At 43.0% G+C, this 22,648-nt stretch overlaps 1 protein-coding gene and 1 long non-coding RNA gene across 4 annotated transcripts in view; one reads left to right on the plus strand and one right to left on the minus strand.

The window, feature by feature from the left end:
* Positions 1-22,648, minus strand: part of SLC1A4 (solute carrier family 1 member 4) — a 110,258-nt gene that overhangs the window by 33,893 nt on the left and 53,717 nt on the right. The gene's annotated exons all lie outside the window — the stretch shown is intronic.
* Positions 1,513-4,739, plus strand: LOC125960914 (uncharacterized). The gene is made up of 3 exons (XR_007471101.1): positions 1,513-2,555; positions 3,468-3,550; positions 4,184-4,739. It is a non-coding gene; the product is annotated as an uncharacterized LOC125960914 (long non-coding RNA).

A 22,648-nucleotide genomic window follows, 5' to 3' on the forward strand; every position in this document is an offset into this window, starting at 1 on the left:
TCTGGTGATGTGTTTTGGGGTGTCTGTAGACTTATTATGATTTTGGGCAGCCTCTCTGCTAATGGGTGGGGTTGTGTTCCTGTCTTGCTAGTTGTTTGGCATAGGATGTCCAGCACTGTAGCTTGCTGGTCGTTGAGTGAAGCTGGGTGCTGGCGTTGAGATGGAGATCTCTCGGAGATTTTTGCTGTTTGATATTATGTGCAGCTGGGAGGCCTCTTGTGGACCAGTGTCCTGAAGTTGGCTCTCCCACCCCAGAGGCACAGCACTGACTCCTGGCTGCAGCACCAAGAGCCTTTCATCCACAGGGCTCCTTAATTTGGGATGATTCGTTGACTATTCAGGTATTCCACAGATCCAGGGTATATCAAGTTGATTGTGGAGCTTTAATCCGCTGCTTCTGAGGCTGCTGGGAGAGATTTCCCTTTCTCTTCTTTGTTCTCACAGCTCCCAGGGGCTCAGCTTTGGATTTGGCCCCGCCTGTGCGTGTAGGTCGCCGGAGGGCGTCTGTTCTTTGCTCAGACAGGACGGGGTTAAAGGAGCCGCTGATTCGGAGGCTCTGGCTCACTCAAGCCAGGGGGTAGGGAGGGTCGTGACGTTGCAGCCTGAGGCGCGCCGTGCGATCTCCCGGGCGAGTTGTCCCTGGATCCCGGGACCCTGGCAGTGGCGGGCTGCACAGGCTCCCCGGAAGGGCGTGTGGCTAGTGACCTGTGTTCGCACACAGGCCTCCTGGTGGCGGCAGCAGCGGCCTTAGCATCTCATGTCTGTCTCTGGGCTCCGCACTTTTAGCCGCGGCTCGCGCCCGTCCCTGGAGCTCTCTCAAGCAGCGTTCTTAATCCCCTCTCCTCGTGCACCAGGAAACAAAGAGGGACGTAAAAGTCTCTTGCCTCTTCGGCAGGTCCAGACTTTTCCCCGGACTCTCTCCCGGCTAGCCGCGGTGCACTAACGCCCTGCAGGCTGTGTTCACGCCGCCAACCTCAGTCCTCTCCCGGCGCTCCGACAAAAGCCGGAGCCTCAGCTCCCAGTCCCGCCCGCCCCGGCGGGCGAGCAGAAAAGCCTCTCGGCTGGTGAGTTCCGGTCGGCCCGATCCTCTGCGCTGGAATCTGTCCGCTTTGCCCTCCGCACCCCTGTTGCTGTGCTCTCCTCCGCGGCTCCCAAGCTCCCCCACTCCGCCTCCCGAAGTCTCCACCCGCGAAGGGGCTTCCTAGTGTGTGGACACTTTTGCTCCTTCACAGCTCTCTCCCGCTGGTGCAGGACCCGTCCCTATCCTTTTGTCTCTGTTTAGTTTTTTCTTTTGCCCTAACCAGGTACGTGGGGGGTTCCTTGCCTTTTGGGAGGTCTGAGGTCTTCTGCCAGCGTTCAGTAGGTGCTCCGTAGGAGTTGTTCCACGCGTAGATGTATTTCTGGTGTATCTGTGGGGAGGAAGGTGATCTCCGCGTCTTACTCTTCCGCCATCTTCCCGGAAGTCCGTATTTTCCACATTATTTCACTAGAATTGCTAGTGGCATCAAGCACCTGGCAGGAATTATTTTCCGCCAATGAATGGGCTGAAAAAGGAAAATTGTATCCTTCATCACAGGCAAATTTGGATTCTAGAGTGCTTCTTTACCTTGACTAAGAGACACCAGATATTTTAACTAACGACTATATTAAAAAGGTTAAACTTCAGCTTAACTCTTTCCATGTTAGCAAAACACAGCTTTGCAGAAAATGCAATGTGATTTTCAAAAAAAGAATATTTGCTTTTCACATAGATTACCTAGCAGAGCAAGCAAGGTGAAATTCCAAAATAATAAACAGGTTCTTTTTCTCCCATGATGGACAACTTAGTTCAAAGTGGCATACTGGAATCAAAGTGTGGGTGACTTTACAATCTGTAATCCTCTGGGCTCCCCTCCATATCATCTCTACCCACCAAAAAGAAAAAAGAAAAAAGGGGCCATAAAGATGTCACTAGAACCGAAAGGTCAGGCACAGACTCAGATAAACAATTTGAGTCAACACTAAAAGGGAATTTGGTCAGAGTGGGAGTAAAAGGCAGGGTGAGGCAGAAATAAGATGCCTGTTTCTATGGTTTTAGAGAAAAGCTAAGGCTCTGTGAAGGACATTTTCTACTGAGAGAATTGGTCAAATAGGAGCATTGAAAGAGATGAGTTAAAAGACGGGAAGAAAAGTTCTTTTGCTGTCTGTTTTGTGGGCAAGGGTTCTAAGCATAGAGGTTTATTTCAATGACACAACCAGAGGCTTACTGAGTTGCTTACTAAGAGTAAATCACCCTGAAAGGCCCTTAGAATGAAATACAAAAAAAGGGAGTACGGACTACTTAGGGAGCTGACTAAAATGCATATTCCTGAGCCCAGAGGAGGGCCTAGAAATCTGCATTTCAACAAGCCAATCCTTCCCTCCCACATCCCCCTACCCCCACCCCAGATTATTCAATTCAAAAGTATTTATGAGGTCATTAACAGAATTTGGAATTAAAGAGAAGTCCAAGATAAAGTCTAGGACTGGGCCTTCGAAACCTGCCACTCAAGTTCTTCTGAGTATAATGTTAAGGGGTAAGAAGCAGGTGGGATTAGAGGGGAGGGGCAATGGTTAGGGTACAATTAGAATGAGTTAGAGTTCTCCCAGCAATTTATTACTCCTGGCACAAGAATTCCCTGAAATCTGTTTGGGAAAACAGCCATAGACAGGTGAAAAGATAATTAACCTTCCAGGTAGAACTCAGTGATCCCCAAACGTGACTCTCATCAGAGTCATCAGAAACAGTTTTAAAAGGATAGATTCCTGGGCTCCAACCCTGGAAATTCTGTTTTTTGTAGCTCTAGGGTAAGACCCAGGCATCTATTTTTTATTCTTCCTGTTAATAGATTAATGAGATAGAACAACTAAATGCAATGGGATCTGGATTAAAAGATAATTTTCAGACAGTTAGGCAAATTTCATGTAAACTGTATGTTGAACTTAATGTTGAGTTTGTCAGGTGTGACAACAGTGTTCTCAATACTAGGACAATGGCCTCCTTCTTGGGAAAGGATGGAGAATTATTTAGGGGTGAAGTGCCAGGGTGCCTGCCCACCACTCTTGGATGGCTTGGTAGAGAGGAAACGTGTATATAAAGAGAGAATGTATCGATAGTGTGGGAGGCAAGAGGTTAACAGCTGGTAAAACTAGGTGAGGAGCATATGGGTGCTCACTGTTTTGTTCCTGAAACTTTTCTGTAGGCTCAAATTTTTTTCAAATTTACGAAACGTTAATTTTTTTTTTTTTTTTTGCAAGAGAGAATAAACAACGGAAAGGAAAGCCTCCATCCTTCACTTTGTTGCACAACAGATTGAGCAACCTTAGTAGGAAGGCATGGGTTACAGGGGCTTGGAGCAGAGAGGTCACTGTGGGCTAGCACTGTGGTTCTCCACTCATTCTCTGCGGCCACATACATGACAAGTGATGCTTACACACAATGCCCACAGCCACAGGTGCACCTCGACTTTGATGTAGTTCCTGGCTACCAACTTGTAACACAACAGATTTTCCTGCTTAAGAAAGAATGCAAGTAAGTGATATTATCCTAGGGATAATTTTGAATTACTCAGATTTATTTTAAAAATAATGTCTGAACTTCTCTACTTTTGTGTGGAAGGTGTTTGAAAATTCAATAAATCACTCTGAAGTACAAAGAAAATGTAGGTTATTTGCTATCTATAACTGATCTAATCTTTGTCATGGGCAGTCACAGCATTGGGTCATTGCAGGGAGGAGAAAATGGCTTTAACTTGACAATGAATGTAATGGAAATCTTAACCAGTTTAAATAGCCTTGTGTGGATAACTCAGAGTCTTTTGGTAAATACTCAGAAATTTCAGGCTTCCTTTCTACCAGTAAATGACTCTACCATGATGTGATTATTTTAAGAGGGGTTACAATTTTTAAAAAAAACTGAAGAGTGGTACTTCATTAATAAGAAAAATGCACGGACACTGTGGTAGATTACAAAAATAGTCCCATTCTTCACCTCTCCTTGTATCCCGACCCTTTGTCACATTACTTTTCAGGGTCGTACAACTCCATCTGGGCTCAACTACATGATTTTCTTTAACCAGTGGGTATAGCTGACCCTAGGCAAGCACAAATTTGAAATAGGTTTATACATTGGGCTTTTCTCTTGTGCCTGTGCCCTTGCCATCAGAACATACCTGGGCTAGCCTGCTGGAGGATGAGAGATGTGTGGAGTCCAGCTGAGTCCCAAGTCATCATAGGGGAGGTCATCCTAGATCAACAACCAGCCCGTCAACCCCGGATATGGGAGCAAGCCCAGCCAAGGTCAGCAGAGCTGTCTGGTTAGCAGCCCCGAACCCTGCCCCCAGAAGCACAAACAATAAACTCCTACTGTTGTGTGCGATGGGGGTTTTGTGGTTCTTTGTTACTATGTTACTCCAAGTCCTCTAAGAAGCATATGCCAAGTTAGGATAAAATGTACAAGGATTTTATTGTGGAGACACTTCTGAGAGAAAACAGAGAGGGAGCGGAACTAGCAGAGCTGTCAGAGGGCAATGCAAGTCTGACACCAAGTGAAGGAAAGAGGGAAGGAAGGTTGGGTGGAAACATCTTAGCCTGTCGTGCAGCCAGGAAAGGTCAGCAAGGCTACCAGGGAACCTCAAGGCAAAGTCAGCTGTCAGAGGAGTCTCAAGCCTTCCAGGAACAGGTTGGCCTTAGTATCCCACTGTGCCCAGCCATTGGCTGGAGAAACCCGTGGGACACATGGCCTTGGCATAAACTTGGCAGTGGATTTCAGAGCACACTAATTGGCCAAATAGCCCAATAAGTCTGCAAGGTTTTTTTCCTTATGCTTGCCACGGTTACACAGCTTTATTGGTTAAGACTTTAATAGAGACACAGAGACTCTAGTTACTTATAGAGCAGCAGTTCTTTTTTTTTTTTTAACATCTTTATTGGAGTATAATTGCTTTACAATGGTGTGTTAGTTTCTGCTTTATAACAAAGTGAATCAACTATACATATACATATATCTCCATATCTCCTCCCTCTTGCGTCTCCCTCCCAGCCTCCCAATCCCACCCCTCTAGGTGGTCATAAAGCACCGAGATGATCTCCCTGTGCTATGCGGCTGCTTCCCACTAGCTATCTATTTTATGTTTGGTAGTGTATATATGTCCATGCCACTCTCTCACTTCGTCCCAGCTTATCCTTCCCCCTCCCCGTGTCCTCAAGTCCATTCTCTATGTCTGCATCTTTATTCCTGTCCTGCCCCTAGGTTCTTCAGAACCTTTTTTTTTTTTTTTTAGATTCCATATATATGTGTTAGCATACGGTATTTGTTTTACTCTTTCTGACTTCACTCTGTATGACAGTCTCTAGGTCCATCCACCTCACTACAAATGACTCAATTTTGTTTCTTTTTATGGCTGAGTAATATTCCATTGTATACATATGCCACATCTTCATTATCCATTCATCTGTCGATGGACACCTAAGTTAGAGCAGCAGTTCTTAATGTGTGTGGTGCTGCCTCCTAGAGGACATTTAGGAAATGTCTAGGGGCATTCCTTGACTGTCCTCATGACTGAGCAGGTACTACTGGCATTTAGTGGCATGGGCTAAAGATGCTAGATGTCTTGCAAATCACTGGACCATCCTGCATGACAAATCATCCCATGTGTTCTTCACCAATTTCAATGCTCTATATGGGGAATAATCTGTTTAAAATGATCTGAGCCGGGGCTTCCCTGGTGGCGCAGTGGTTGAGAATCCGCCTGCCAATGCAGGGGACACGGGTTCGAGCCCTGGTCCAGGAAGATCCTACATGCCGCGGAGCAACTGGGCCCGTGCGTCACAACAGCTGAGCCTGCGCTCGAGAGCCCACGAGCCACAATTGCTGGGCCCCGCGCCCCTGGAGCCCATACTCTGCAACGGGAGAGGTCACCGCAATGAGAAGCCCGCATGCCGCAACGAAGAAAAACCCCCGCTCGCTGCAACTAGAGAAAGCCCATGTGCAGCAACAAAGACCCAATGCGGCCAAAAATAAATAAAATAAATTAACACCCCCCCCAAAAAAAATGAATAAAAGGAAAAATATTTTTAAAAAAAGATCTGAGCCAAGAACCTAATTCTGTTTTACACAGAAACATCAAGTATTCTTTGTCCAACATAAATATGCACTGCCTTTCTAAGATTACAATTGCCATGACATTGAAAAAAGTTGCTTTGTTTCAAACTTTACTGTGTTGGTTACCCATATTACGAAATCATGCCACCAAGCAACGCTACTTGTGGTATTCAAATCTCCAATGCCATGCTCCTGAGACATTGAACGTTCGTGGCTGTGTCCACCGCGAGCAACGTGCAAACATATGACTATTTTGTTATGTGCTCTGTGTGATTGTTCTCAGGTATTTACTCACAATGAAATAGATACTTTATTATATGGATTTTCCTGAAATTATCTGGTAGACAGGCTATATTACTTATGAACTTCATTTTAGAATGAGAGAAAGTGCTAGGTCTGACATGTTAAGAGCCACTCCTATAGAATGAGGGTCTATAAAAAGATTACGAAAGAGGAGGGAAACGTACACCCATGTTCATAGCAGTATTACTCACAATAGCCAAAAAGAAGGAAGCGACCGATGTCCATTGACAAATGAATGGATAAACAAAATGCTGTGGGTGTGTATACATATATATATAACAGAATATTAGAAAGCCTTAAAAAGGAAGGAAATTCTGACCTGTGCTACGACATGGATGAATGCTGAAGACATTATGCTAAGTGAAATAAGCCATTCACAAAAGGACAAATATTGTATGATTCCACTTCTATGAGGCACCTACGGTAGGCAAATTTGTAAAGACAGAAAGTAGAAGGGTGGTTTCCAGGGGCTGGGAGGAGGGGGGATTGTGAATTATTGTTTAGAGAGTACAGAGTTTCAGTTTTGCAAGCTGAAAAGAGTTCTGGAGATTGGTTGCACAACAGTGCGAATATACCTAACACTATTGAAGTGTACACTTGAAAATGGTTAAGACGGTAAATTTTATTTATTTTTTTAATTAATTTATTTATTTTGGCTGCGCCAGGTCTTAGTTGCGGCATGTGGACTCTTAGTTGCATCATGCATGCGGGATCTAGTTCTCCCACCAGGGATAGAACCTGAGGCCCCTGCATTGGGAGCACGGAGTCTTACCCACTGGACCACCAGGGAAGTCCCAACATGGTAAATTTTATATTATGTACATTTTATCATAATAAAAGAGAGAGAGAGAGAGAGAGAGAGAGAGGAAGGGAATGTAATTCCAGCCTACGTCAGACTCTGAGTAAAATATAAATGGATACTAGTAAGTAATAGTGTCCATTAATGTTATATTGATATTTAAGTACATAGGTTTATATGACAGTATGTATATATTTGATATATTAAAATTGATAAGAAATGATATGAAATTTGAAGAAACTAGTAACTCAGAAAATATTTTATACTAAAACAAGACTCTTTTTTGAGAAAAGAGGACTTAAAGAAGTTGGAGTTTACACAGATATAGAAAACAAACTTATGGTTACCAAAGGGGAAAGGGGTGAGTGGGAGGGATAAATTAGGAGCTTGGGATTAACAGATACACATTACTATATATAAAATAGATTATAGCACAAGGAACTATATTCAATATCTTGTAATAAAGCATAATGTAAAAGAATATGAAAAAGAATATATCTGAATCACTTTGCTATACGCCAGAAACTAACACAACATTGTAAATCAACTATAATTCAATTTAAAAAAAAAGAAGTTGGAGTTTAATTGGAAGGTCCGGGTGACCTCATGACCTTTGTGCTGGTTATCCACTATTGTGCCCCAGTCCAGGCCACCGTCCTCTCTGTGATGTTCGGGCTGAGCCACCCTTCCCAGTTTCCCTGGCCAGCCGGCTTCCTGTGGTTCTAGTGGGGACTGGGAGGGTGGCAGAAAGGAAAAGAAGGCTGTTTTCTTGTTCCTGCCTCCTGTCGGGAGACGGCTAGCGGTCCTGGACAGCTCCAGCTCCGCTTCTAGCTTCCTTCCGCCGTCCCAGCCCCAGTCTCGCGCAGCCCCTTGGAGGTGCCCCCGTCAGCGGGGCCACGTCTTCCTCATCACTCGGAGTCCCACCCACCTGCCTCTTCATCCAGGACCCAGCGCACACCTGTGGGCAGAGGCCTGGGTGTCAGGCCTGCCCAGCCCTCCTCTGCAATTCTGGTTTCTGGTAACACCACCCCTTCCCTTCTGATCCCCAGCCCAGTGGCAGTTGTGCCCTCAGTTATTAATCTCTGGTTTACCTCAGCATGCCTTGTTTGCTTTTTCCCCCCAGCTACCTAACACTTTTGTAATTAATCGTCTATCTTATGTCTCTCCTACTGGAAATTCCTAGTGTGATTTCTGTTTTCCTGACTGGATGCTGACTAATGAAATCTTTTAAAGATACACCAAATCTACCTGTCAATAAAGTGGTCTAGTAGTGATGCTGTCTCCACCTGTGTTCCTAGGGAGCAATCTGGTATCCATCCCTAAAGCACCCAGATTATGGTCTCTAGTATGACTTTCTGCTAAAAGGAACCAGGGCTCCTTGGAGAGCAGCTGAGTCTATTATTCTATGTTTGGGGCAGAGAAAGCAGAAGTGGGTTAGAAAATCCTACTGTTTTGAAAAAGCACAAATGCTTGCAAAGATCTCTGGGACTCCCATCGGTCAGATTGTGACAACCTGAACACTGAAAAGGAAAAACAAAATTCTATGCAAAACATGAGTACATAATGACACTTAAAAGGAGCAACTAAAGTATAGTACATTCAAAGAAAGGCAGTTAGGAGTTTCAGGTAGTGTTTGCAGAAAAAGCTCTTTATGCTAATGCAAACATACACACGCCACAGTCAGATTTAGTTAGCACCTAAGTAGTACCAGTAAAATCCAGGAAGTTAACAATTTAGCTCAGCCAAAAAATGCTTGGACAAGATTATCCTGGAAAAAGAACTCTGATCCTGTGTTCCAGTCCCAAACAGTAATTCATATATTTAGTATTTGACCGATTATTTTAATAAACATTTATTGGGTGCCTGTTATGTGCACCATGCCAGGAACCTGGGGTACAACAGTGAAAACAACACAAAAATATCTGTCCTCAGGAAGTTTTATGTTTTAGGTGAGCGAGATCCGTATGCAATAAGCCTAATAAAAAAATAGACTACATAATAGGTTAGAGGGTGGGAAATGCTACGGATAAAAGAAAAAGAACAGGGTAAAAAGAATGAGGAGACCCTGAGGTGGGCAGTTTGCAGGATGAAACAGGTAGGCCTCACTGTGAAAGTGAGATATGATAAAAACTTGGAGGAGATGAGATGGGGAAAGAATATTCTAGGCCAGGAGAATAGCTAGAGCAGAAGCCCTAACTTGGAAATTTACCTAGTGTGTTCAAGGAACAGCAAGGAGGCCAGTGTGGCTGGAGTGAAATGAATAAAGGGGAGACTGATGGAAGCTGTGTTCAGAGAGGTGTGGAAAGAATCACACTGAGTAGGGCCTGGCAGGTCATTATAAAGACCCCGGCTTTTATCTTGAGTGAAATGGAGCGCTGCTGCAGGGTTTGGGGCATGATTTGAATCGTTTAAAATGATCTGCTGCGTTAAGAATAAGACTGTAAGGTGGACTTCCCTAGTGGTCCAGTGGTAAAGAATCTGCCTTCCAATGCAAGGGACGCGGGTGCGATACCTGGTCGGGGAACTAAGATCCCACATGCCACGGGGCAACAAAGCCCACGCGTCATAACTACTGAGCTCACGCTCCTCAACTAGAGAGTCGTGTGCCTCAAACTACAGAGCCCACGCACCCCGGAACCCACGCCACAACTAGAGAAGAGAAAACCCGCACGCCACAACTAGAGAAAAGGCCGTGCACCGCAACGAAAAGCCTGCGTGCCGCAACGAATAATCCCACATGCCGCAACGAAGATCCTGCGTGCTGCAACAAAAGACCCAATGCAGCCAAATAAATAAATAAATATTAAAAAAAAGAAAAGAAAAGACTGTAAGGACGCGCTAGAATAGAAGAGGCGAGACCTGTTGGGAGGCTGTTGTAATTATCCAAGTTGAGAGGTGATGGTGACTTAGGTCAGGGTGGTGGCACAGGAGGTGATGAGAAATGGTTCAGTTCTGAATATACTTTGAAGGTAGGGCCGAAGGTGTTTGCTAATGAATTGGACATAGGATGTGAGAGAAAGAGAAGAGACAAGGATAGCTCTGAGGTTTCTGGCCTAAGCAACTAGAAGGACAGAACTGACCTCCCCCTGAGGTGGGGAACGCTGAGTGCAGCACGGTTTTTAGGGGGGAAGTTAAGAAATTCAGTTGTGGGCTTATTAGGTTTGAAATATCTGTCTTGACATCCCAGTGGAGCTGTTGAGTCAGTATCTGGAATCTGTGTCTGGCATTCAGGAGAGAGGTGTGGGCTGATAAATATTAGGATGGGCAAGGCTAGGCTGCAGTAACAAAACTCCAAAATCTCACTGGATCAACTCAACAGAAGTTGATGTCTTATGTGTAGGGCTCTGCCCCATGTCATTTTCACTCTGAAAGTCAGACTGATAGAGGCTCTACTTCCTCTTGCTGTGGCAAGAGGAAGAAAAGAGCTGCAGAGTCTCACAGCAGCAATGAAATGCTTCTGCCTTGAAGTGGCCCATAACTCCACTCACATTTCCTTGGCCAAGGCAAGTCCCATAGCCACAGTTAACCTCAAGTTGAGGGTAAGGAAGTACAATTTTCCTGTGTTTCTAGAAAGAGAAGAACCAGAAATAATGAGTGAGCAACATTAATGCCTACCAGAGCTCGAGAAGTACAATAGGGAGTCATCAGCATGTAGATGGCAGTCAAAGCCACAGGACTGGATGAGATGACAAGTAAGTGAGTGCAGAGAGAGAAAATGAGAAGTCCCAGCGCTGAGCCCTGGGGACCTCCAACATCCAGAGTCCATGACCTCAGTTGCTATAACAAGTCTAAGATGGCAATTGTTTTCGCCTTCGTTATGTGAGTAATCTGTAACTCCAGGGTGAAGTAATGAATCAACAGCATTGATACCTTAGTGTCCAACTGTGCTTAAGTACAGCAGCAAGTTTTAAAGATCTTGTGCTGCTTGTTCTTTACGATGCTCTAAGTGATTAAGTTAATCTGATTTATTTATTAAATTTGTAAATCTATTTTGATTTACAAGAGTAACTTGAGTCATTATGAAGATTTTACTTTTAAAATGTATAAGTCTGCCGCTTGATGTTTGAAGTTGTTGAGAGAATCAGATATGTCATGTTGGTGACTGTGGTTTGAAATCTGTAAATGAATTTAATTAGTCAAGTTTGTAAATGTTTAGGGAGAAAGTAATGTCAAACGTATAAGCTTACTGAGATTAAATCAAACAGAAAGAGAAAGTAAGTGTTCCTGGGCATATCCAGAGAAAAACTCTAATTTGAAAAGATACATGCACCCCAATATTCATAGCAGCACTATTTACAATAGCCAAAACATGGAAGCAACCTAAATGTCCATCATCAGATGAATGGATAAAGAAGATGTGGGGTATATATATGTGATGATTAGCCATAAAAAAAGGATGAAATAATGCCATATTCGACAACATAGGTGGACCTAGAGATTATCATATTAAGTGAAGTATTAATGAGTCAGGGAAAGGCAAATAGCACATGATACCACTTATATATGGAATCTAAGATACGACACAAATGAATTTATTTACAAAACAGAAGCAGACTCACAGACAGAAAGCCAATTTACGGTTACCAAAGGGGAAAGGAGGGGAGGGATAAATTAGGAGTTTGGGATTAGCAGATACAAAGTACTATATATAAAATAGATAAATAACGAAGATTGTATAGCACAGGGAACTATATTCAATATCTTGTAATAAACTATAATGAAAAAGAATATATATATATATACACATATGTGTATGTATACATACATACATATATATAACTGAATCATCTTGCTGTACACTAATGCAACATTGTAAATAATAAAAAATTTTAAAGAGAGTATTTTTATTTCAACACAAAAATTGCTAGATTTGTAAATAAATAAAATCTGTATGTTGAGCTTAGAGGCTTTAGGAAAAATACAGGCTCACAGGTTTATAAGCTAAAACAATATTAATGAAAACATGAGTAACAGCTGGTGTTCTTTTCCACACACAATAATACTCTGGGGATGCTGAAAACCTAATCAACCCTCCTCCTCCTTCTAGCGTTCCTCATGATGGCACTGAGGGGCTCCTAGGTGACTGAGAGCACCCAAAGGGCCCCTGCTTCTCCGTCTCTGGGGGTTGTCTCAAGGCTAATGTCAAGCCCATCCCAGCCCCTCCACAACTGACAGTGTTCTGTCTGGCCTGTCCTCCATCATGATGGGTGTATGTATTTTCTGATGGGCTGGCACTGAACTAATTTTCGACATTTTGAATACTGTTAGTTATTTGGGATCATGGTCATGTTCCATGCCATTTCCTTTGGTCCCCAAATCATCACATGCTGAAATTCTGTATCCTGATTTGAGGTCTCCTCTAGATAGCCAACTCTTCTAGTACTACAGAGTTGGCTCGTGGGCATGTGGGAACTTCTGGATCCCCTGCACTTCTGGGGATAAGTGGACCAACAGTGAGATCCTTTTGGCCAGGACCCTGTTTTATTCATCTTCCTACTCTTGGCACTTCGCAAGTTGCTGGGAGCATTGTAGACACTACTGTATAGTATAGGGGCTTGCTGAGCAGGGTAGCAGTAGAGTGGGTGGTTAGTTGAACAGTATAGCAGTGGTGTAGCTGTTTTTGAACAGTATAGTAATATCGTGTAGTGATTTGTTCAACTGTGTAGCAGTATGGAGTGAGAAGTCAGGCTGTATTTATAACCTTCCTTGTCACTTATTAGCTGTGTGATCTTGGGCAAGTTACTTAACTTTTCTGTGTCTCATTTTATCCTCTAGAAAATAGGGCTAACAAACTCATCAGGTTGCTGAGAATTAAATGAGGTATGTACATAAAATAATTAGCACAATTCCTGATGCATTGTAAAATGCTTAATAAACATTAACTAAAATAATAGTTATATAACATACTTTTATTATTATTTTGTAAAATAATAGTTATGTAACATACTTTTATTATATTTTGTGTGATCTAGTTCAGTTACTTGAACTAGTTAATGTGTCAGAATAAAGAAGGGGAAGACAAACAATGCTCCAAATCCTATCTGTACCAATGAAAAACAATTTGATGATACTATATATTGAAAACCCTAAAGACTCCACACAAAAACTACTAGAACTGATAAAGGTATTCAGCAAGGTAGCAGGATACAAGATTAACATACAGAAATCGGTTGCATTTCTTTACACTAACAATGGAATATCAGTAAGGGAATGTAAACAAACAATCCCTTTTAAAATAAAATAAAATAAAAAGTTAGAATAAACCTCACCAAGGAGGTGAAAGAATTATATCCTGAGAACTACAAAACATTAATAAAGGAAATTGAAGAAATGGAAAGATATCCCATGCTCTTGGATTGGAAGAATTAATATTGTTAAAATGGCCATGCTACCCAAAGCAAGAGACAGATTTATGGTGATCTCTATCAAATTACCCATGACATTTTTCACAGAACTAAAACAAATAATCCTAAAATATATATGGAACCGTAAAAGACCCAGAATTGCCAAAGCAATCCTGAGGAAAAAGAACAAAGCAAGAGGCATAACCATCCCAGACTTCAGACAATACTACAAAGCTACAGTATTCAAAACAGCATGGTATTGGCACAAACACAGACATATGGATCAATGGAACAGATTAGAGAGCCCAGAAGTAAACCCACACAATTATGGTCAATTAATCTTCAACAAAGGAAGCAAGAATATATGACGGGGAAAAGATAGTCTCTTCAGCAAGTAGTGTTTGGAAAGTTGGACAGCCACATGCAAATCAATGAAGTTAGAACAAACCCTCTCACCACACACAAAAGTAAACTCAAAATGGCTTAAAGACTTAAATACAAGACATGACACCATAAAACTCCCAGAAGAGAACATAGGCAAAACATTCTGACATAAATAGCACCAATGTTTTCTTAGGTCAGTTTTCCAAGGCAATAGAAATAAAGCAAAAATAAATGAATGGGACCTAATCAAACTTACAAGCTTTTGCACAGCAAAGGAAACCATAAACAAAACAAAAAGACAACCTATGGACTGGGGGAAAATATTTGCAAAAGATGCGACAGACAAGGGCTTAATTTCCAAAATATACAAACAGCTCATACAACTCAGTAACAAAAAAACCCCAAACAACCCAATCAAAAAATGGGCAGAAGACCTAAATAGACATTTCTCCAAAGAAGACACACAGATGGCCAATAGGCACATAAAAAGTTGCTCAACATCACTAATTATTAGAGACATGCAAATCAAAACTACAATAAGGTACCACCTCACACCAGTCAGAATAGCCATCATTAAAAAGTCTACAAATAACAAATGCTGGAGAGGGTGTAGAGAAGAGGCACCCTCCTACACTGTTGGTGAGAATGTAAATTGGTGCAGCCACTATGGAAAACAGTATGACAGTTCCTCAAAAAACTAAAAATAAAGTCGCCATATGATCCAGCAATCCCACTCCTGGGCACATATCCAGACTCTAATTCACAAAGATACATACACCCCTATGTTCATAGCAGCACTATTTACAATAGCCAAGACATGAAAACAACCTAAATGTTCATTGACAGATGAATGGATAAAGAAGATGTGGTATCTATATACAATGGAATATTACTCAGCCATAAAAAAGAATGAAACAATGCCATTTGCAGCAACGTGGATGGACCTAGAGATTATCATACTAAGTGAAGTAAGACAGAGAAAGACAAAATACCATATTGATATCACTTATGTGTGGAATCTAAAAGACAACACAAATGAACGTATCTTCAAGGCAGAAACCAACTCACAGACATAGAGAACAGACTTGTGGTTGCCAAGGCGGGTAGGGAGGGAAGAAATGGGAGTTTGATATTAGCAGATGCACACTATTATATATAGGATAGATAAACAACAAGGTCCTACTGTATAGCACAGGGAACTATATACAATATTCCATGATAAACCATAATGGAAAAAAATATGAAAAAGAGTTTACGTATAACTGAATCACTTTGCAGTAGAGAAGAAACTAACACGTAAATCAACTATACTTCAATAAAATTTTTTAAACAAGAATTTATAAAGTGGGAAAAAAAGAATTTGAATTCTTGTTCATGTTATGCTTGAATAACGTAAGGAAGAGTCCAGCAAAACTACCCAGTGTAACAGAGGGGCAGGTTAGACATTTTCTGGTGAACTTGTCAGATCTAATTCCTTTTGTTCTTTCCTCTTCCCTTCGTATTCTGGCCCAGCTTTTCTGGGCCCTTACTGCCTCTGAGAGTGCCGGGGGGTGAGTCACCACCCACAGAAGGCACTTGCAGAAGCTGCACCGTGAAAGGTCAACATTGGTGGATAGGAAAAGGACTGGGCACTTGGCGCTACTTGGCAGCTGACCTTGGCCCTTGGCAAGCCTCCCTGGTGGGTTTGGCATGTCGTTGAAGCGGGCAGGTCATCCTGAATCCTCTCCACCCTGCACCCTCCTCCCATACTCAGGGCCAGTGTGAAGGTCACATGTTTCTCTTTTGAATCATTTCAGTGTTTAGGCTGCCCAAGTCCAAGCTAACTGCGGACACTGTTACGAACTGGAATCAGATCCCCATCTTGATGTGAAAGGCAGAGGGATTCCATTTGGCTGTATGTGGGGGATGGTTAAATCTGCAAAGCAGCCAAGGTTAATATCAACAGCAATAAGTCATAGGGATGATACATACCCTTAATGTGATGTGAGGAGGATGACACTTTACTTCTATGGTTCTCCTCTCAAAAACTCACCAACCTGTCTAGTCATGAAAAGAACGTCAGACAAATTCCAATAGAGGGGTATTCTACAAAACACCTGAACAGCCCCTCAACACTGCCAAGATCATCAAAAACTAGCAAAGCCTGAGAAACTGTCACTGCCAAGAGGGACCTAAAGAGACAGGATGACTAAATGTTGTGTGGTGTCCTGGATGGGATCCTGACCAGAAAAGGACGTTAGGTAAAAACTAAGGAAATCTGAATAAAGTGTCAATATTGGTTTATTAATTGTGACAAATGTACCATACTAGAGTAAGATGTTAAAAACAGGGGAAAGTGGGTGTGTGTATATAGAAACTCTGTATTATCTTCACGATTTTTCTGTAAATCTGAGACTATTCTAAAATTAAAGGTTTATTTTTAAAACTTTGTGTAGGAAAGGTCTGCAGGGCAACACCTTAGCCTGTTAACCATGGAAAGGGGTGCTGAACCCCTACTGTGTGCAGGGTTAGGGCCTGGAGAGACTGGGGTAGATGAAACGGGCATGACTCGCCCCACAGAGTCTATAGTCCACCAGGGAAGGACTTTGTGCACTTCCATACAATTGGAATTTCTCTCAATGGATGTGACCTACTTTCATAACCCGATTTGTTATGAATTAAAAAAATACAACAGGACGCTGAATAAAAGTAGTAAGTAGTAGGCTCTCTTTACAAAGGTTAACCTGGATTTCCTAGGCCACATCAACTCCTCAACTTCTTGGACTATGATTTTTAAACCTTTTTTTGGTGAGATTAGAGATCGATCAGTTTAGGATAGTGTTTCCCAAACTTACTTAACTTTGACCATGGAATCCATTAAAAATGATAGTGTATTGACAGAACACTAGCAGGTGTGTATTTGGTACAACGAAAGCTGGTTTGAAAGAAGACGGGGTAAAGGGTCTCACAGATGAATTTCCTTCAGAAAAAAAATTAAAGCAAAACATCTTTTTACTTTACCTGTTCTTATAAAACTTTTAAAGTAGTTTGCACGTATTTCATGTCTTTTGTATATTTGTTTTAAAATTTTTGTATATTTTGTGTCTTTCAGATATTTGTGTTTTAAATATTTTTGTGTCTTTTAAAAATCCGGGCTTCCCTGGTGGCGCAGTGGTTGAGAGTCCGCCTGCCGATGCAGGGGACACGGGTTCGTGCCCCGGTCCGGGAAGATCCCACAGGCCGCGGAGCGGCTGGGCCCGTGAGCCATGGCCACTGAGCCTGCGTGTCTGGAGCCTGTGCTCCGCAACGGGAGAGGCCACAACAGTAAGAGGCCCGCGTACCGCAAAAAACAAACAAACAAACAAAAAACCAAGATGTCGCCATTTCATTGAAATATGGGAATAGGATAGAATGAATGCCAGGGTATTGGTTAAGTTAGAAAATGATAACTGGTGGGTGGCAACAAAGGAGGACACAGTAAAATGATCAGAAGCATAAACAAAGGAAAAGGATGTCTGAACCAACACTGCTCTGGGGCCATTTCATGTATGGGAGATAGTTTAATAATCTCACCTCCTGTATTGATGGCATGGATGTTCAAGGTGATGATGCATCCCCATCAACAAGAAACTGAATAAGTTTCTTGTGGTGTGTTTAAGATGGCAAGGAAATAGGCAAGACATTTTAGGGGGAAAAATTCATCCAAAATGACTGGATCTTCTTTTTAAGCTTTAGGGCTTTGTGGGGAGTAAACTTGATCATCCAAATTGCATCTCACATCACATCCCCCTCCAGATGAGGGGCAAATGAGGTGGTGATGCTGGGGAGGGGGTTTGGTTCAGCACATCAGTGAATTCAGACTCGTTTGGGGTTCAAGGCTTATCAAGTTCTTGCTTCAGCCCCAGTGCTCTGTGCTCTGTGGGCCTTCCCTATGCGTGTGTGGCTTCCTGGTTCAGGCAAATGAAGCCTGCCCAGTAATGGGGGGCTTTGTGCAGGAATGGAGAGAAAGCTTCCTGTTTTGTGCCTTTTACATAGAGCGTTATCATAATATCAGACTCTCAGATGAGGGGATGTGATTCCAAGTGGAGTGTTATGCTGACCAGAACTTACTCATATTTCCTTACTCAGCAGCTGATGGCATTTTTAGCCAATACGTTTCTGAATTCCACCGTTGACGTTTTGGTTCTTAGCCCCTCTGAGGAATCTCTACTGAACCATTTCTTAAATATTTTTCAACTATTATCCAATTAGTATCCATCATAGTTTAAGAAGATTTGAATAAAGATCCATCTTAACCTATTTTTCTTTGTTACTTAGTTATCTTACCACATTTGTTATTTCATGTTGACGTGGTATCCCATAAAACAGCAAACTTTTAAACCCTTAATCATTTTTCCAACATGGCCCACATATCGAAGCTATGAATAATGATGACTAGCTTTCACCAGGTCCTTACAATGTACAAGGGATCAAGTTTTATACGACTTAATTTTCTCAACAATCCTATGTGATAGACACCTTTATGATCATCCTGTTACAGGTGAGAAAATTGAGCCTTGAAGAGATTAATTAACTTGCTCAAATCACAGCAAACAAAGCCCATGGGCCAAATCTAGTCTTCACCAGTGGAGACTGCTAGAGCCAGCTAGCACTGCATCCCCATCTGTTCCTCTCCCCCGTCTACTCCCAGAGGCTGCCTCCCTGGCTGGTGGTCATACCTTGCTGCTCTGGGGTCTGCTGATTACCACCTATATACCGGGGACTCTACTGCTGGTAACCGCTGGGCAACAAGCAGTAGAATTTCAGTTCAGAAGGCAGTGGCTCAGCAAGTTGTCTCATCTCCAGTGTGGTGCCCCCAGGGGACACAGCCAGGCTCTCCGGGAGGGAGGGATGGGGGCAGAGTGAAACTGACAGGGCAGCAGCCCTACACTCCTTGCCCGAGGCCAGCAGCTCTCCTTCCCTAGAATGTCTCTGTTGAATGGGCAAACAGGCAGAAAGCAGCTCACCACTGAGATGGCTCACCCCAGGCAAACCAGGAGGGGTGGGACAGGAATTTGTTCTCTTGTTATATAAGTACCTACATAATATACTCAATTTCGCTTCTTCGCCCCCAAAGCTTAAATATTTACTATCTGGCCCTTTACAAAAAAGTGTGCCTATCCCTGCTTTAAATCATATCAAGGAAGTTCTGCCATTTCACCTTATTGATTGTGGGCAACATTTTGGTCCAGGTTTCAGTCAACTAACAAAGCAAATTGTTAAAGCTATTTCTAGCCCCTTGAGCTAACATTGAACCTAGAATCTCTATATACTGAGCCCCTATCAATAAATTCAACCAGATCCAATTGGCAAAATCATGCAATTTTGTTGGTGTTTATCACCCCTCCCCATGGATCATAATTTCACCTTCTGGGGCTTTGTTTTGTTTTTTGTTTTTTTTTGTGGTACGTGGGCCTTTCACTGCTGTGGCCTCTCCCGTTGTGGAGCACAGCCTCCGGACGCACAGGCCCAGCGGCCATGGCTCACGGGCCCAGACGCTCCGCGGCATGTGGGATCTTCCCGGACCGGGGCACGAACCCGTGTCCCCTGCCATGCTGGGGAGAGTCCGCCATCGGCAGGCAAACTCTCAACCACTGCGCCACCAGGGAAGCCTCCTTCTGGGGCTTTGGAGACTTGAGTTTAGTTATAGATCTAAGATGGAATGGTGATGGGGGTTAGGCCTTTTGGAGGCTCACTACAAGATCTTCAGGCAAGAGGAGAGTAACCTCTCAGATGGTGAAAAGCCTTCTTCTATGGCAAAGAAGGCTCTGCAGAATGTGGGGTTCAAGGTCCCCAGCTTCACTGGAATCTGCTCGTATACCCCCATCCCAGTTGTCAGGGCCCCATTCCATCCCAATCAATGCCTAACTTTAACAAAAGAGGTACTACACTATTGGGGATACAATTTGTGTTGTAATTCAGCCACCCACAGGATTAGACCTTGGTTTTAGTTTCCTGGCGATAGGAGATTAGGACTTCTTTAAGGGCAGTCATTGGAGCTTCCAGGTTCTTTAATGTGGACCTTGGAGCTGGGAATTTGAAGTCCAAGCCCATCATTTTCTTTTCCTATGTTCTCCAACCCAATTAGAAGAATTATACTCCTTATTTCATTAAAAATACTCTATGGCATCAGATACTGCATCACCCAGAGCCTTGCCTTCTATAGACACCTTTTTTTTAATTTAATTTTTTTTAATTGAAGTATAGCTGATTTACACCTTCTATGGATACTTGATTGCAGGTATCTAAAGGTAATAATTTTACATAACTGTCTTGCCACTGCAGGCCATGGGATATCAGTGCCCAGGGTGACTGAGTGTTACCAGGCCTTCTCCCTGTTTACTCTCCTTCCCCAGAACACCCTGAGTTCCTGCTCTAGACTTTGACGAAGTAGTTAAGTCTAAATTCTACCAAATATTGGGTTCTGGGAACATCATTCTTTGTGGGAACATTTTTTAAGTCCAAAGCGTTATAGGTGGTGCTGGAATAATCTCCCATGTCTTATTAACTTCTAAGGTCCATCCTTGGGAGGGACATCTGAGTCTGGAGTGACTAAGGCCCCAACTTTATCCAGGCATCAAAGACCTCTTTGAATGACCCTGAGCAGAATCTAAAAGTGAGGAGGGATTTATCTGAACTTTGGTTTCATTTCAGGATTTTGGACTTTAATTCACAAGGCCATAATGATTTGGTTTTAGACTCTAATTCCTTTAGAATTTAACTTAATTTTGGACTTAGGTTCACTGGACCGAATTAAGTGAATTAATTTTTAAGAGAATTATTTTTACCCGAGAAATTGATAATGCCAGGAATGTTTAGTTCAAATTTGGGCCCTCTCTATTTTTTGGCATGTAATTATTGCAGCATCTTTTTGTGATTATTTAATCTCATTGCAGAAACAAGGATAGACAGTATTAGAGAGCATGGCTGGACATAATTTTAGAGGGGAAATGGAATAAAGAGTGAATTTTCAAGCCGTGGGTACAACTTGACTTTGGAGCATGTAGCAGATTATATTTTATAAAAATGACCCCACAGTGAAGTAAGCCAAATACAAAAGGAAAAATATTGTATGATTCCACCTATACGAGGTACTGAGAATAGTTAAATTTACAGACTAGAGGTTACCAGGGGCTGAAGGAGGAGGGCATGGAGAGTTATTGTTCAAAGTGTGCAGAGTTTCAATTTGGAAAAGATGAAAAAGTTCTGAATATGGATGGTAGTTATGGTTCCACAACAATGTGAATGTACTTAATGCTGCTAACTGGAAACTTGAAAGTGGTCAAAAAGATAAATTTTATGTTATGTATGTTTAACCACAATAAAAATAAAAAAAAAAGGGGAAAGAAAATGGTCCTGTAACACTATTTCCAGTCCCACGTGCTCTTTCAGAACCTTACTACTCTCCCATTAAGAGGCGGAGTTTATACGTGCCATGCCCTTGAACTTTTTGTGTTCTGCCTCGTGACTGCTCTTTTGACTGCCTTGGCCAGAGGACAGCAGAAGTGATGCTGTGCAACTGCCAAGACTCCGTCATAAAAGAGGTTACAGCCTCTGCCCAGTTCTCTGTGTATTTCAACCTGCACCTTTGGAGCCCTAAGTGTTGCCGAAGCCACCCTGCAGGAGAGACCACGTTGTGAGTCACACACAGATAGAGAGAGATGCCCAAGAAGCCCCAGCTGTGTGAGTCTTCCCAGCATAGATGCCAGACACATGAGTGAGGAAGGCTTTGAGATGACTCTGGCCCCAACTATTGCCTGAGAGGGACCCCAAATAAGCACTGCCTGCCAAGCCTCATCAACTCAGAACTGTGGGAGAGAATAGTACTAGATTGCTGGGTTTCGACACTAAATTTGGAATGGTTTATCAGGCAGCAACAGATGACTGGAATATGGTTGACTTAACGTATTCATCTGACCCATCCCAGAGCATTTGGGGGTAAAATGTACACTGCCTGTCAGCAGTCCTGGGAGGATGCTCAGAGGACCGTGAAGTATCAGAGGTGGGGCATCTAGCTAGTTTGCTGTTTCTTCTTTCCTGCATAAGAAGGGGGTTGTCGGACTTCCCTGGTGGCGCAGTGGTTGAGAGTCCGCCTGCCGATGCAGGGGACACGGGTTCGTGCCCCGGTCCGGGAAGATCCCACATGCCGCGGAGCGGCTGGGTCCGTGAGCCCGCTGAGCCTGCGCGTCCAGAGCCTGTGCTCCACAATGGGAGAGGCCACAACAGTGAGAGGCCCGCGTACCGCAAAAAAAAAAAAAAGGGGGTTGTCACATCCCTAGTTGATGGCAGACTTGATAGAGAAACCCAAAGCATTGGCAGAACAGAGAGCCAGATCTTATTATGGGGGCTTCCAAGTTTCCTGTGCAAGCATCTACCCAGAGCCACACTCCCGGCCTTTCTTCCTCCCACAGTCTTCCTCTCACAAGTGACATCTGGTAGGTGGCTCTGAGAGAAAGCTCTGGGTGTGCTGGCCCCTTCCCTTCCTCTTTTCGGAGACGACTGTGTTCTGGCCGACATCTCTGCTGTGCAGCGTAAAACATTCACCCAGCTGGGCCCCAGACTGGGGAACACGTCTAATTCAGAGGTTAAGCCTTCGTAAACCCACTTGGCCAAAGACCTTAGCCATGTTATCTTAGTGGCTTTATGGATAATAAGAGTGATATTTTCATTTTCATCTGC

The sequence above is a fragment of the Orcinus orca genome, chromosome 13 (genome assembly GCF_937001465.1).
Source record: "Orcinus orca chromosome 13, mOrcOrc1.1, whole genome shotgun sequence".
Classification (NCBI taxonomy): Eukaryota; Metazoa; Chordata; class Mammalia; order Artiodactyla; family Delphinidae; genus Orcinus; species Orcinus orca.